General features: G+C 37.6%; 1 long non-coding RNA gene and 1 pseudogene across 1 annotated transcript; both read left to right on the top strand.

Annotated features, from left to right (window-relative positions):
* Positions 1 to 5,343: 5,343 nt before the first annotated feature.
* Positions 5,344 to 7,443, top strand: LOC140872707 (uncharacterized). Its single transcript, XR_012147894.1, has 4 exons — positions 5,344 to 5,863; positions 5,955 to 6,091; positions 6,200 to 6,249; positions 6,967 to 7,443. It is a non-coding gene; the product is annotated as an uncharacterized lncRNA (long non-coding RNA).
* Positions 7,444 to 14,941: 7,498 nt separating this feature from the next.
* LOC140872706 (probable receptor-like serine/threonine-protein kinase At5g57670) lies at positions 14,942 to 17,099 on the top strand (annotated as a pseudogene).
* Positions 17,100 to 17,231: the final 132 nt, after the last annotated feature.

Raw genomic sequence — 17,231 nt, 5'->3', positions numbered from 1 at the left:
GTACGCTTGCGAGGAAATTTCACAACAAGTTTTTGGCGCCGTTGCCGGGGAGTAATTTTTTATTTTGTGTAGTCTTGTTACCAATTAGTCTAAGTTTTAATTTAGAGCTTTTATTTTATTTTATTTTAATTACTAATTAATTTTTTCTTATTTTTAATTGCAGTCTATGCGACGATCACAAAGTGCAGACTCTTTGCTAGTTGATCCAGAAATTGAGCGTACTGCACGAGCTTTAAGAAGAGCGAGAAGAGACAAGTTGTTCTATGCGACGATCACAAAGTGCAAACTCTTTGCTAGTTGATCCAGAAATTGAGCGTACTGCACGAGCTTTAAGAAGAGCGAGAAGATAAGAAATTAATAACATGGCTGAAGAGAATGTGAATCAAGCTCCCCTGGTGCCTATCAGAGATCACTTCAGGCCGACGATCCAGGCTCACTACTCTGGAATAGCTCGAGGAACAATCAATGCCAACAATTTTGAGCTAAAGCCGGCCTTGATCAACATGGTTCAATCGAACCAATTTAATGGAAGTGCCACAGCTGATCCTCACTTGCATCTCAGGACCTTTTTAGAAATTACTGATACGGTAAAATTTAACGGTGTTCCTGAGGATATTATTCGTTTACACTTGTTTCCGTTTTCTCTCAGGGATCAAGCCAGAAGTTGGTTGCAATCACTGCCGCTTGGAAGCATCACTACTTGGGAGGGGATGTCAGAAAAATTTCTTGCTAAATATTTTCCACCTGCCAAGTCCACCCAGTTGAAGATCGAGATCAGCACTTTCAGGCAGATGGATTCTGAACAGCTCTACGAGGCGTGGGAAAGGTACAAAGAACTACTTAGACGTTGTCCTAACCACAATTTTGCAGATTGGGAACAGACCGAGTGGTTTTACAACGGACTGAATGCGCCTACGAGGATGAACGTGGATTCTGCTTCTGGAGGAACTATTTTTGCAAAGGACCCCGCTCAAGCCTATGATATGCTGGAACAGATGATGATAAACAGTTTTCAATGGCCATCTGAGCGTGTGGGAGTCAAGAAGACAACTGGAGTGTATGCAGTAGATCCTCTCACATCTATCACGGCTCAATTATCTGCACTGACTACACAGGTAGCTTCTTTGAATAAGATCACTGTTGCAGATTCCATTGGAGTTGAAGGATCACATAACCCAGAGGAAGTTAATTATATCCATCCTAATGGCTACCGAGGTTATGGAGCTTACAGAGGTAATCCTATTCCCAATACTTTTCACCCTAATTTGCGTAATAATGAAAATTTTTCATATGCTAACAATACTAATAAGGGTGATGGTAAGCCATCTTTGGAGGATGTGGTTAGTACTTTTGTGCAGGAATCAGGTAAGAGGATGACGAGAACTGAGTCTCGCCTTGACAGTTTGGAGACGCACATGGCCAACATGGGCGCGGTGTTGCAATCTATGGAGACTAGCATTGGGCAGTTGGCAAACGCACTAAAGGATAACAACCGCGGCCAGTTCCCTAGCAATACTGAGGTGAATCCCAAGTAGCAATGCAATGCTATATCGTTGAGAAATGAGAAGCAAGTAGATAGAGAAGAGTGCCAACCTAAGAGCAAGACGCCTGAAAAAGCTGTTGTTGAAGAAAAGGAAGTCGAGGAGAAAGAGAAGGATCCTGAACTTGACCCGAAACCGATGTACAAGCCTCCACTGCCATACCCGCAAAGGTTCAAGAAGAAGGCATTCGATGAGCAGTTCTCCAAATTCTTGGAGATTTTCAAGAAAATTCACATCAACATCCCCTTTGCTGATGCCTTGGAGCAAATGCCGAATTATGCGAAGTTCATCAAGGAGGTGATGTCCAAGAAGAGGAGGCTGCTAGAGAACGAGGTGGTGAATTTGACCAAAGAGTGTAGTGCGGTGCTCCAAAAAAAGATGCCACAGAAGCTTAAGGATCCAGGGAGTTTTACTATTCCTTGCACTATTGGTTCTTCTTATTTTAATAATGCACTTTGCGATTTAGGAGCTAGCATTAATGTAATGCCTTTGTCTGTGTTCAGGAGTTTAGGACTTGGTGAGGTGAAGCCCACAATGATCGCGTTGCAGTTGGCTGATAGATCTATCATATATCCGCTTGGAATCATTGAAGATGTTCTGATAAAAGTAGATAAATTTATTTTTCCTGCGGATTTTGTTGTGTTAGATATGGAGGAGGATGCAAATATGCCTCTGATATTGGGGAGACCTTTCTTGGCCACTGCTGATGCCAAGATAGAGGTGAATAAGGGTGCGTTTTCGACGGGTGTGGAAGGCGAGAGATTGATTTTCAACTTATTCATGAAGACATCTAATCCACCCATCGAAGACTTATGCTCAATTGAACCGGTTATGAAGTTGGAGAGTTGTCAAAGAGCTGATTTTGCCGTTAATTCATTGAAGGAGAGAGCGCCAAAATTACCAAAGAATAAGTCCACGAAAAAGAGAGCGAAATTTAAAAAGCGGTTCGTGGAATTTATTTGGCGCGTAAAAGAGAATAGGAAGATCTAACACCGATGAAAGTCAGGCTGACGACTTTAAACCAAGCGCTACTTGGGAGGCAACCCAAGCATTTTCTTTTATTTTATTTGCTTTTATTTTCAATTTATTTAATTTTTGTTATTTTATTTTTTAGTATTTTTATTTTCAATTTTTTGAGCTTAATTTGTCTTAATTTTAAAAAATTTGCACGCTCCAGAAATCTCAAATTCGAGCAAGCGGCGCGCCCGCCCTATTATCGGAGCGCCCGCGCCAGACCTGGACGAAATTGAAGTTCTTTTGCGACTTAAAGGCGCGCCCGCGCCACTTCATTCGAGCGCCCTCCAATTCGTTGCATTGATTTACGAAGAGTGCAACAACAAGCGCTATCGCGCATCACATCCGCGCAACAAACAGTGCTATCGCGCAAGCCCAAGAGCCCCAAGAGCTGCAGACCTTAGCATAATCGCGCCTCCATCTCACCATCTGCGCCTCCATCTGCGCTAACGCGTGTCTCCAGCCCTCTCCCAGCACCTCTCCATCCGCGCCTACTGCAGCACTATCGCGCATCCCAGCTTCCCCAACCATCTGCGCGAACGAGCTTCCTCTTCTGCGCTTATTTAAGCGAAATCGCGCCCCTCCTTCTCCCCAACAGTGCATGCCACCATCACCTCTTCCTTGCATGAACAACCCTTCAGCAGCAATTCCATGCGCACATGTTCTTCCCAGCTACTCCTTCCATAAGAACTTGAAGTCGATCTTCTCCTTCACTTGTGCGAACAATCAGTTTTCATGCGCATTCAAGTTCTTAAGGAGGCATCATCTTGCGATCATACGCCTCACAAAGGCGTTTCTTCCTTGCGCATTCACATCTAATGGCTCCACTATAAGCACTCAAATTTTTCTTCCATTAGCCATGAAGTATTTTATGCTTGCTTGCTTTAGGATTTATTTTTGTGACTTAATCGTGTGCTTGTCAAATTTTCAGGTTAATATGGATTTTGATGGCGATGACCATGATGGTTACACCGGGTACTGATGCTCGGTGTCGAAGGTATGAGTCCCTTGTTTTTTTTCTAGATTTTAATCATTAGGGACAATGATTATATTAAGTTTGGGGGGATGAATCATTTTGTGCTATTATTTAGTTGATTAGTTGAGTTTTATCGTGTGCTTCATAGATTAAAATGTTTGTTGAGTTTAATTGTGTAGTGAGTTGAGTTGAAAAGAAGTCAAGAAAGAAATGGATGCATGGCTAAAAAATTTTTGTTTTGTGCTATAACTGAAATCCATGACTGTCTGTCTATCTGACAAATATTTTTGAAAAAATGGAACCAAGTGAATAAACAATTTCCTATATACTCTGTGATTAATACTTGAATCTTATTTTTGAAACATATAGACATAGATATGATTGAGGCATTGTTTGAATTTTTTGGCCTAATTTTCATTGAACAAATTTATCCTTAGTTGCCTATTTGAGCCTACACGTATATTAGTACATTGAGGTACGAGAAAATCTGAATTTTTTGTGAAAATCATCGTTAACTGTTGATGATTATCTTTCTGCACTGATTGATATTTGTATGATTTAATTGTGGATTGAAACTTGTCTAAAACTAGTTTGAACACTCTTCGAGGCGAAATACGGGCAAAACTGTGATTAGGGATGATTTAGGCAATTTTTCTGAATTCGTTTGAGCCTTTCAAGCTACCCATTAATACATGTATCCCTAGTACCTTGTTTGAACTTTATTGAAAATCGAATGGCATGCGTGTAAACGTGTGATTAAACCCCATTCGTAATTATTTCAAGGTCCTACATTGACTACCTGAATAGCCTATACACTATTTCCTACCTTTAAGGGAGTAATTTAAATGTTAAAATGTTGTATGCTCCTAGTTTTATTTGTGAAAAATAGAATGGTGTGGTGGATGAATTGAAAAGATGAAAAGAGGTAGTAGAAGAAGAAAAAAAATTGATTGAAAAAAATTGTGAAAGAATTTGTGAAGTGAAAAAGTAGAGAAAAAATTAATGAAGTGAATTGAAGAGAAAAAGTGTGAATTTGTGAATGAAAAATGAGTCGAAATTAGAATTGAGTTTAAGAAATAAATTACTCCTTATTTTGAATTCTTATTCCTTCATTTGTAGCCATGAGCCAGGCCTTACTTTATAAGCTGATTAAGTCCTATTGACCGAGTCTCAGTTGCCCAATATACTAGTAAAGAAGAGTTGCGAGAATTTAGCCTATGAACTGTTGATTGATGCTTTTAATGTTTATGAATTTTGATCGAAACACGCTTTAGGGTTTAGGGTTTAGGGTTTTTTTTTTTTTTAAAAAAAAAAGGTGGCAGTGCCACTTATTATATAAACACAGCAGAACAAACACCAACTAGAGAGGGGGACTAGGCCAAGACCTCTCCAAAGGAAACAAAGGAACATCAGAGCATAAGACATAAAAGTCTACAAGAGTCCAAAATACAAAATATAACATCAGTGGGCAAAGAGAAACCTGCAGAAATCGCCCACCTAATAAAACCAACATAAAAACAGCTACTCAAGGAGGACGCCCTGAGGGAGCACGCTGTCGACGCTGCTGAGTCAAAGATCCATATCGCTTTTGAGAGCGCGTGCGAACAGATAGGAATGGGGAATGACTCGAAGAGGCAGCAGGAGCCGTCGAAGTCTTCGTCAGTCTTCTACTATCCGTGGAAACATCCAACACTGGAAGACATATAGGATCTGTAGGATCAACTCCCGAGCTCTGAACATCAGTAGAGACCACTGGCAATGGTGTAACAAAAGGCACCACCTCTATCTGCCCGGACTCATCTTCTGTAAGACCCAGAAGTTAATTATCTGGTAATTTGGCATAATTAGAATTATTATTGAGATGCTAAATTAAAATAATTATTTATGCCAAATAAATTAGTAAGTGTATTAAAAATATGTATTTTTGAATATCGAGATTTAAACGATATAAAATACATATTAGAGCTAAAATAATACACGAGCGTTAAAATATCTGGACTGTGTCAAGTTGCCCAAATAATAATTAAATAAAGGACACACACACCCTTACATATATACATATCCACGCTTCAGTCAAAAGCTAAGGAAAGAAAAAGAAAAGAGAAGTCATCCCCAAATCCCGTCACTCCCGTCACCCCTCTGCGCAGCTCCGGTAAATTGCCCATAACTTCTTCGTTCGGAGTCCAAAATTCGATTCGTTTGTTGGGTTTTCTTCCTTACATCCGTGGCTTCGATTCAAGCTAAGAATCGATGAATTTGATGCCCGTTTGAGCCCGAATCGAGCTACTTTCAGAAGCTAGACGTGCTGCTATTTTCTGCTGCGTTTCTTCAGGTAAGAAAGCTTCGATCTCAGAGTCTTTTAGACAATAATTCTGCTGTATTTCGAAGCTTATAGATAGCTGAACCTTCCCTTGTTCATTCAGTTCATTTCCAGCCTTTTTCCGGTGAGTTTTCCGGCGAGCTCGAAGGCTGTCCCGGTCCAGCTAGTTTAGCTTCGAGTTGTGATGTTTTAATCCCTTCTTCCAGCCTTGAGCGTGAGTTTTCAACTGGTTTAGTTGAGGTATAGTGGGCTGCTTGATATTGGGATTTTACCCGCTTGGATTTAATTTGATTTCGTTGGTTATATCGCATCGTTTTGATATATATTGGAATATTAATTGTGTTGTAGGCCGAAACTTTGGGAATTAGAGTTGAGGACCTTCGTTTGAATTGGTATAGGTATGTTACGGTTGGTAACATACAACGGTAAAAATATAAATATTGTTTTGCCGATATTATATTGATTACGTGAACTATATGGATTATGTGAATTTAAATGCCTCGTTGTTTATATGTTAAATTATTTGATATATTTTGTGGCATTTAGAATAGGGCATGATATTCACTACATCACACGTTGAGCCCTATCATTCTTGTTACCCGTTATCATGTTGTATTGTACTCTGGGCACACATATTGTTATTTCGGGAATCAGCTGGTGGCTTTTTATGCCTAGTATCCCTGAGACCGAAATTATGATTGTCTATTCCTTGATGCATTTTCTGTGTGATATGCACATGGAATCTTGACATCGTATGTTGTTCGTTATTGTGCCTATCTGTTGTATCGATATCAGCTGTATGGAGGCCGAGTCGTGGGTGTTTAATTTCACCCAGAACGACATACCTCGCATACTTGGCAGGGCGGTTTAGTTACATGACGATGTAGCTCCCCTGTGTTCTAGCTCGAGCATTGTTCCAGTTGTTATCGTACTGTTTGTTGGCTCCTGTTATCCCGTTTACTTTGAGCCCAGTTCATGCATTGCATACTACATTTTATAATGTGTTTATGCATAGTTTATATGTCTTGTTGTTGTTGCCTAACTGTTTCATACCAGAATCCTAACCTCAGTTAATTCTGGGGGGCTACTGTGGCTGCTGTTTGGCACCATGGTAGGCTACCCAAGTGACTTTTCAGCACCAGGCGGAGGTTCCGCTGGCGGAGCTCGTTGAGGAGGTTGGATCATGTCTTGTCTCCCAGTTATATTATATATTATCGGAGTTATATTATGTATTATGTTAGAGTCATTTTTATATTCTCCGGGGAGATGCCCCGATGTATTTGTGTTGTATTTGAGAGTTCCTGCTATGTTTTAAATTATTATCAAGCCTTGTCGGCTCAGGTATGTGTTAACTGTTTTAATTTGTTTTCGTGCCTGGCCGGCACATGGTTGTGTGATGTTTAAGTTTGTTGAGTTCCTAGTTTTAGTTATTTTAAATAAACTGTTGTCTGTGTATTTTGGGATGTCCTACTTACGGGGAGGTCATGCCGAAATTTTTATAGGCCCAAAATTTATTTTAAATCGTTTTTCCGCTGCTTTGACTTCTAATTATTTGTTTGTATGATAATTAAATGTAATTAGAGTAACCGGGCCTCACATCTTCAGTAGCCAACTGCGAGTCCGAAGCAGAACTAACACCAAAAGCAGGGATGCCACCCAAATCAACATCCTGACCAACATCCTCTTTGAAGTTCCGGAGGACTTCAAAGGAATTCCTCAAAGACTGAGGTAGCACACGACGCTGAGGATGACGAAACCACTTTCTACCCCTCTGAACAGTCCATCCATCCAAATTAGCAGGCTGAACAACACTGGAAGGGGGGCCCAAGTCCTGCTGAACAGTCTTCTCCTGATCCCCAGGAACTGTACCAGAATCCTGAGGAACACGTGGAAACTTACCCCAAAAGGGGTTTAGGGTTTTAGGGTTTAGGGTTTAGGGTTTTTTTTTTTTTAAAAAAAAAAAAACACCGCCGGAAGCGGGGGGTTAGGCAGACCCCTACCTGTATATAAACATAAAAAAACGATACAAATAACACCTAACGGAGGAGGGGGACTAGGCCAAGACCTCCCCAAAAGGCTATACAAAGGTAATAAGAACATCAGAACAGCTAGGGTATCGAAAAATATACAACCAAAGCATCCCTAGGAAATAAGTATAAACAAATAACATCAAAGATAGCTAACTAAGTCAACGTCAGCAGTCATCCTGAGCAGCAAAAGCTAGAAGAGAACCATAGCTCGGCCCAGCAAAATCAAAAACGGACACTGAGGCGCGAAGATTGGCTGGTATCAACCTGTGCAGTAAAACCTAGAGGAGATCCACAACTCCAGGCCAGCAAAATCAAATCTGACACTAAAGCGCGAAAAGAGGCTGGCACCATCCAGAGCTGAACAAAAGATCAAAGCTATGCAAGAAATATGTCCAAAAGTCATGATCAGCTGGGAAGTCACTATACATAGGCCGCGAGGAAAAAGAGGAGCGACCGCAAACCAGCAGGCCCAGAGCAAAAAAGCAGGAAAATGGCGAAGGAAACTCAAGCCATAACCTAACTCCCAAGAAGACTGGAAATCCAAAAAGCAAGGGGCACGAGAGACCTCCCACAAAACATCCAAACAACAGCAAGAACCAGGCAAGGAGAAGCACAGTGAACGCCTGGTGATCCATCACCCTGAAGAAGCAAAGCAAGCGACAGGGGAACAGACTAACTCCAAAAACTCCGAAAAAGGGCCGGAGAGCTGTACCTGCAAAGAAAAATAAATAGCTACATATATCTAAATCTAGGATGACCTAGACCAAAAAGGAGAGCAAACAAAGAAAAAGAAAGCCCAAGAGAAACGGCTATAAGCGAGCGTGAGGCTCTAAGAAAACCTAGATCTAAGGTAAGGAAGCCCGGAAGAGTCAGAACGGGCCAACGCAGCGATGGGAGTGGTTAAAGGAACACCAATCTCCAACAAACACTGCCTATGATCATGAGCCTGCCGCGCCAACGCATCCGCAACCGAATTCCCTTCCCGATAGATATGTGAGAAATGAACCGGCCTATTCCGCACCAAAACACGCGTCCTCGAAACAATATGGTCCAAATCCCAACGGCACCTCCAAGATCTAAGAATCTGAATGGAAATCTGGGAATCAGTCTCAATCCAAAGGGGAAAAAGGCTAAGGTCAGAACAGAGAAGAATACCCCTCCAAATCGCCCAGAGTTCTGCACGGACATTGGACCCCAAACCAATGAACTCACTAAAAAATTCCAAGAACCTACCAGAAGAATCCCGGACAACACCCCCCCCCCCCCCCACAGACGACTCACCCGGGTTACCTCTCGAGCTCCCATCCACATTGATCTTGAAGGACCCAGGTGGAGGCCTCAACCAACGGACGATCGCAGTCTTGTGAATCCGTTGGAGGCCGACCGAAATGCCCATCTTCCTCGCAGCCTGCAAAGCCCCCAGCCAAAGATGGGGCTTGATAACAGTTGCGGAATGAGCAAGTCTCAAATAAGACAAAATTTGGAAATTAACCTTCTCCGCAGAGTAGGATAAGTGACGGTGCTTAGTATCATTGCGTGCAGTCCAGAGGAACCAAAGAACGACAAAAGGAATGAATTCCCTCACATTACCCCCCGGAGACCACTCGCGACCCCTTTTCCAAGCACTGAGAAATAGACTAAAGTTCTCAGTGGCAGGGATGCGAACTCTAAAGATAGCCCCAAAGAAATGCCACACAGAGCGGGCGATGGGACCGTCGATGAAAATGTGAGTGAATGTCTCCGACATCTCACAGCACTGGCACTTGGACACAAGGGAGAAACCCCGCTGCTGGAGCACCTCATCCACAGGCAACCACCGATGCCAAAACCTCCACAGAAAGAAGGACATGGTGGGCCTCATCTAGCATTCCCAACAGGGATTAAAGATATCCGAGACCGAGCCTCTCGGTCTGACCTGCTCCCAAGCAGATCTCACAGAAAAGGCACCATCGGTGCTGTGGATCCAGATAGTCGCATCCGGCTCATCCACCAAAACAGGAATCTGAACGATCTCCTCCGCCACCGAGGGAGCGATGACAGCGCAAAGGAGATCAAAATCCCAGTCTCCCTCCAAAAGGAAACTGAAAACACGCACACACCAATCCCCTCTGACATTGCTCTCTGATCAACAAAAAGGTTTGTCTTCTTTGTTTCATTTTTAGTCAGTTTTCTAGGTAGTTGTTCTTTCCTTTAATATCTAGTATTTTGATGATGTACCCACATCATGGAAGATGAAGAACTTAAAAAGGTATACATAATGTTTTGATTTTGTATTGTTAACAAGAGACCTTGTCGGCTTAAAAAAAACAAGAGACCTTGACAAATGTTCTCATATATCGGGTTAAATGCTTTCTTTTATTATACATGTTCTGAAGTGCGACATAAATTAAAGTTATTTGTTTATCATCACTGTTTGGATTTGAATATAAAACAGATAAAAGATTACACTTATGGGGTTCAATCCTTAATGACTTGTATTGCCTCTTAAATTTCCTTAAATATGTGCTTGGGTTTCGGATGTTTTCTTCATCTTCGTTCAGAAGTTGATGCAAAAACGAGTAATTTTTGTTTCCTCCAATGATGACTATACTTCCTAGACATGATGGAGATGTGGTTACTTGTTCCCTCATTCTTGATTGAGTCTTATTCGTTAGTGGACATTGGTAATATAGTAGGCTGGAGTCTCGTGGCTAGATCGCCCCGCTGAAAACAAAAAAATAATTGAAATCCGATTTGTGAAACCGTAATCAGAAATTTATATTAGTATTAAAGTGTTGTTAGTTTATTTAACTAAATAATCTATATGAATTAAAATATGGTCCTTAGACCCTTACCTTAGTTAATATTTTAGAAGAAAATTACATTATTCTTGATATAAAATCAAATAATTAACTTTAATTACTTTTATTATATAATGACTATTCATAATAACAAAAAAAATTATAATCTTAAAATTTCCTAATATATTCCACGACAGAATCTTTAAAATATTTAATTAAAATTTTGGAAAAATAAGTTTTTTGGTCCAGTAACTAGTTCATGTTTGGGTTTTGATCCATTAATTTTTTTGATGTGGGCTTTGGTACACTAACTTTGCATTTTTAGTGTTTTTTGGTCCAACTGCATACATGTCAATTTTTGAAAATTTTGTTTTTGAAAGTACGCATATTTTAACTTTTATAAAATCAAATTTAAAATGCTATCTATATCACTAGATGTTGTGTTATGAATTAAATATTTTTCACTTTTATTTATGTTAGATGAAAACAATTTTATTATATGTTAATGTTTCATATTGATTATTGCATCCTGTTATTTATGTTACATCTTGATTTTGCAACATTTTGAAAAGTTGCTTTTAATTATATATAAACGATTTTAAGTAATTATTTTATAGATGTTCTCTAAAAGGATTAGGCATATTAAAAAAAACATGAATCTATAATTAAATAAATGCATTAATTAATATGAAAGTTTTGAAATTTTATGAAATGATAAGGGAGTCGTTGGTTTTATTCCATTTTATTTAATTTTTATGAGTTTTTTTAACGCTTCTTCTCACAAGCCCGGTACAATAATATTTTAAAATATTCTATATTCCAATAACCCAAAGGGTCCTAGTCCACTTCTTAAAATATGACATTCTTAATATGTTCTATTATAATTAACTTCTATTGTAGTAGAAAACTCAAAATCTCACAATGACGGTACTTAGGCATCGAAAGTTAATTTACCCAGACTTGTTCATTCAATTGAAAATGGTAGAGTTTATTATTATGCTAAGATATCATTTTTTTCCTTAATAATGTAATTTTATAGAAGAAAATAATAATTCTATCACTAATTGAACATCTCAAAGTGGAATTGAACACTACATGAAATATTAAAACTCAAGATAATGCACAACAGATTTCTTATAAAAATAAAATCTCAATTCAGTGGTGAAGCCTGATAAAACTTTTATCCACCTTTCAACGTAATCAATCATTACTCGCATAATATTTATTATGCTTGCATCGGCGCCTAGGCGCCATGCATGACAAGCGCCTAGGCGCCTCATGTTGCGCCTAGGCGCCTCTTCTGGCACTTAGGCGACATAAATAACTAGCGCATAGGCGCCTCCTCAGGTGCCTAGGCGCCAAGCATGTTTAGCGCCTAGGCACCTTAAGAGGCGCCTAGGCTCCTGTACTCACAAGCGCCTAGGCGCCTCTTCTGGAGCCTAGGCGCTAGGCCAGTTTAGCGCCTAGGCCCAAGAATTGCACTATTTTATTAAAAAAAATATTTTTTGACGTTCGAATGGTATTTTTATGATCGTTTAAGGTTATTTTGATATTATTAAAATACTTTATTAAATAGTTTCAATTTTGGCATCAAGACTGGAAGTAACGACTCTCGTGGATCGGTTTAGCTATATATTATCTATATATGTTATTACTTTTTTTCAAAAAACTATGTTTTTATGAATGTTTTGAAATTTTATGAAATGATAAGAGATTCGCTGGTTTTATTTCATTTTATTTAATTTTTATGCGTTTTTTTAACGCTTCTTCTCACAAGCCCGGTACAACAATATTTTAAAATATTCTATATTCCAATAACCCAAAGGGTCCTAGTCCACTTTCTAAAATATGACATTCTTAATCTGTTCTATTATAATTAACTTCTATCGTAGTAGGAAACCCAAAATCTCACAATGACGGTACTTAGGCATCGAAAGTTAATTTACCCAGACTTGTTCATTCAATTGAACATGGTAGAGTTTATTATTATGCTAAGATATCATTTTTTTCCTTAATAATGTAATTTTATAGAAGAAAATAATAATTTTATCACTAATTGAACATCTCAAAGTGGAACTAAACACTACATGAAATATTAAAACTCAAGATAATGCACAATAATAAAAGATTACTTATAAAAATAAAATCTCAATTCAGTGGTGAGGCCTGATAAAACTTTTATCCACCTTTCAACGTAATCAATCATTAATCGCATAATATTTATTATGCTACATTCTATATTCAATTTCTATAATAGTAAATCAAAAACCGATTTCACTCACGGTCGGAAACTCCAAGATCAAAGTTGGGTTTCTTGAAAAAGCGCAACAAAAAGAGTGTGGAGAAATAGATCAAGAACAGGGCTTGCTCACGGCAGAAAAAATCATCAAAAATAGCGATTCATGGCTCAAATCGATTCTAGGCGCTAGGCCAGTTTAGCGCCTAGGCGCAAGGATTGCACTATTTGTTTTTAAAAAAATATTTTTTGACGTTCGAATGGTATTTTTATGATCTTTTAAGGTTATTTTGATATTATTAAAATACTTTATTAAATATTTTCAATTTTAGTGCCACATATTGATACAAATACTTTTGTCTGTGCTAAAAAATATTAAAGAAGTATGTAGTCAATGCTTTCGAACAAATAGAAAGATGAAAGATGGATACAGGATGACCACAATTAGAGGTACATTGGCTAGTTTCGTGCAATGGAGTCAATGTTATTATTATTATTGTTACTGATATTTTATTTCATATGACCATCGTAATTTTTATATTTTAAAAAATAGTGGTAGATGTAATGTTCATATAATTTATTATATCAATCTAAATGACCTGAAATGACAAATAGTATAGGCTAGATTCCGTTGCTAGACCGCCATGCTGAAAACGAGAAATTAATCTGAACAAAATTTGTGGAATCATAATCAGAAATATATTATATTGTATTAACTTTTAAGTTGTTTTTTTTTACAACTTTTGTGTTACATATAACACAATATGTATAGTTTAACTAAATAATATGTATGAAATAAAATATGGCCCTTCTACCCTTACTTTGGTTAATATTTTAGTAGAATAATACAAAATTCGTAATATAAAATCAAATAATTAACTTTAATTACTTCTACTATATCATGACTATTCATAATATCACAAAAATTTTTATTCTTTAAAATCTCTTAATATATGCCATGATAAAATCTTAAAAAATATTAAAAGTTTAATTAAAATTTAACATAATTCATTAATTCCATCTAATTTGCACACTTCTCGATGAGCTCAAATACCAAGGAACTTAATGTTTTCATAATCGGATCGATGATCGAATCGGTTTATCTTCAAAAAACGGTTCAATCGATCGGACCGTTTTAACTGAACGATCGTACCGAAAATTCGTTTATATTAGATAATATAATTAATATAACTTTTTTAAGTTTTAAAAATATAAAAGATGTATATAAATAAACAATAATATATTTATCATAGTTTAAAAAATAAATAACTATATAAATATATTAAAAATATTAATTATATTTATATATATATTTTTAAAAATAAATAAAAAAATTTAAAAAATCTAATAATATTAAAATAATATTTTTAACGAAATACAAATTCCAAATAATAATGTATATATAAACAAAAAAAAATTACATTTGTCGGGTTTTGAGTGGAGGGTTTAGGATATCATCAATTGCTTCATCAATACGTTTTCTTTTCGTGTCAATAATCAATATAAGACACGCCATATCTTGTGGTTGGGAGAGTCCACGTACTGTTCCCCTATTGCTTTACAATTTCCTTGTAAGTCATCATCATGTTTGCCCATACCCCTGTAGCACCTGCTACATCACTGTGAAGTGTGATCTAAATAGTAGCCTTCATCATTTGAAAAACTCAGGTACTCATTAAATTCGACCTCAGTTCTCCGATGATCGTGTCTCATCGCCGAGATTTTTTGTTAATATAATTATAATTAATGTCATAGCAGCACTCAGCCACTCACTGTATCAGCTGCTTTGCCACTGTCCTGTTTTCCAGTGTCTCTCCACTATGTACTTTGATCTTGGACTCCTCTGCACACTCTGATCACACGCCGCCGTTGATCCTCTCCATGTACAAGTCATGAAATACATGCGTACTTCCAGCCTCAAGCACCTCTTTTCCTCCAAAGATTCCGCTTTTGCCGCTCACCAAGACCAGCCCACCGTATCGCACCAGCCATTTCAGAAACCCACTTGAAATGCTTTTCCTACGAAAAATCTTGGCTGCCACCGATGGGTTCTCCCCAGGTTCACTCTTGTTTTTGCTGCTTCTGTTTTTCTTGTTTTAGATGCAAAGTGAGGATCCGCAGGAAACTTTAAAAAATGATCAAAATCTTGTTTTCTTTTACGGATAATATGGCGAGGAGAGTGTGATATGCGGATATTACAAGGGAGTTTTGGAAGATGGTGAAGCGATTGCTGTGAAAAGGTTGTCGAAAACGTGGAATAATGAGAGGAAAAAGGAGTTCTTGGTTGCTGTCTTGACAATGGCCTCTATCTTCTTTTCCAGTTCTCTTCCAAGGGTTCTGTTTATTTTCTTCTACATGATAAAATAAAAATTTAATGGAGTTCTTTTATGGGTTTTGGGAGATGTATTTTTTTTTGGTAAAATCATGCATAACTAAATAATAATAAGCATAGTGTTATAAAATCATCAAGTCGTTTATTTTTGTTTTAGATGAGAAATTGGCAGAGATGGGCTGGAAAAGAACGCATAAAATTGCAGTTGGAATAGGCCTACATTACTTGCATAAGAGGTGTCCCAGAAGAATAATTCATAGGGATTTAAAGGCATCGAGTATTTTATTGACTGCAGATTTTGAACCGCAGGTAATACTTCAATTTCACTTGTTTCCGGCTAGTAGTAATTTTAATGGAAGAGTTTTATGTACTCATGTTTACAAATATCTGATTTTGGGTTGGCAAAATGGCTCCCTTCGCAATGGAGTCATCATTCAATAGTTCCGAGAGAAGTAACATTTGGGTATACACATAGTTCCTCCCTCCCAGAATTCATGTCTAAATTTCGATCTTACATGTTATGTAATCACATTGACTGGATGTTTGTCATCAGGTTTGCCATTTTATTTTTTTAAAACAATGACGATTCGACCATGGAATGGTTCATTTAATAGATTTGATTTGCTAAATTAATAGCGGTTATAGATTACGATCTATTGAAAATGGATAGGTCACGCAAAGATGCAATGACTTGAAAAACTCTTATATGGATGTGGCATGGATCATGAGAAATGTGATGTGTATCCGATTCATGTAGTTGAAAATCTAATACAAGATGACATTTGGTCTTTGCATATGGCAGACACTTACTGCCGGAGTATTTCATGCACGGGGTCGTAGATGAGAAGACAGATGTGGATCACTTTCATCAGAGTCTGCATGGTTGGGTAATGCTAAAATCCATAGATCAAGTCTTTTCCCCCCGGCCCCCGAACTGTGTTACAAAGATAATTTATTTTCATTATGCTGATCGGATAGGCCAAACCAATATTAAATAAAGGAAACACAAATGACGTGATTGATCCGAGACTTGTAGATGATTACAATGAAAAACAGCTTAATAGGCTTGTATGTGCAGCCTCCCTATGCATTCGAGCCTCTTCTACCTGGCACCCGATGATGAGCTAAGGTGATCTTTCTTTTTTATTTCCCCTTTATTCCGTACTTACGATATCATGCATTATGCATTAAAATGAATGGCTACTAATGCTAATTTTTCTTGTTTCGATTTGGAATTCCGTTTAGAGGTATTTAACATAAGAGATGTGGGATTTTCTAGTATGTATGTATGGTTGTGGCATAGGGGTTTGGAGAATCACATTTGTAGTTGTAGTACGTAATACGTACTCGTACACCGGGTCGTCGTGTCAACACTTGAATATCAGAACATATTAAATTGTTTAGATCAAGGTTTGTTCGGAAACATAATAAGATTATTAGCATTAAGTTTTTGTGAAATTAATAACGTGTCTCTCAAAAAAAAAAGAAATTAAAAATGTTTTTTTCGACAAAGTGAAATTAATAAGGTCGAGAACACTCTATTACATGTATTTTTAGGTTGACCTCTTCTTTTTCCTTTTGAACATTTCTAATCATTTTGCTTAACTGGCTAGCCTTTGTCAAATGTGATTTCACTTTTGAAATCACCTTAGTCGTGAGTGCTTCAAGCTAAAGGTTTAATTATATTTGAAACAGGCTTCAGCTTTTGTACCATAAACGAATTTAATTACTTAGATTGTTTTTTTTTTCTTTTTGAAATTAAAGCAAGCCAAGGCATAGGTAAATCTATTGATTTCAAAGTTGCCGCCTACTGTGGTAGTTGATCAATGAATTAAAGGAGCATATGTAACTGGGAAAAAGAACGGGAGGAACATGAGGTTAGTTTAGTTAGTTTTCAATTTCTAAATATGGATATATTAGAATTTAGAACTACTTCTATAATACTTTTATGGATAATGCTATGTATACATAAACTTTTACATAGAGGGATACACATCCCTAT

Source organism: Henckelia pumila, unplaced genomic scaffold (assembly GCF_033568475.1).
Source record: "Henckelia pumila isolate YLH828 unplaced genomic scaffold, ASM3356847v2 CTG_472, whole genome shotgun sequence".
Classification (NCBI taxonomy): Eukaryota; Viridiplantae; Streptophyta; class Magnoliopsida; order Lamiales; family Gesneriaceae; genus Henckelia; species Henckelia pumila.
The sequence above is the reverse complement of the archived record's forward strand: the minus strand, read 5'-3'. Positions and strand labels throughout refer to the sequence as shown.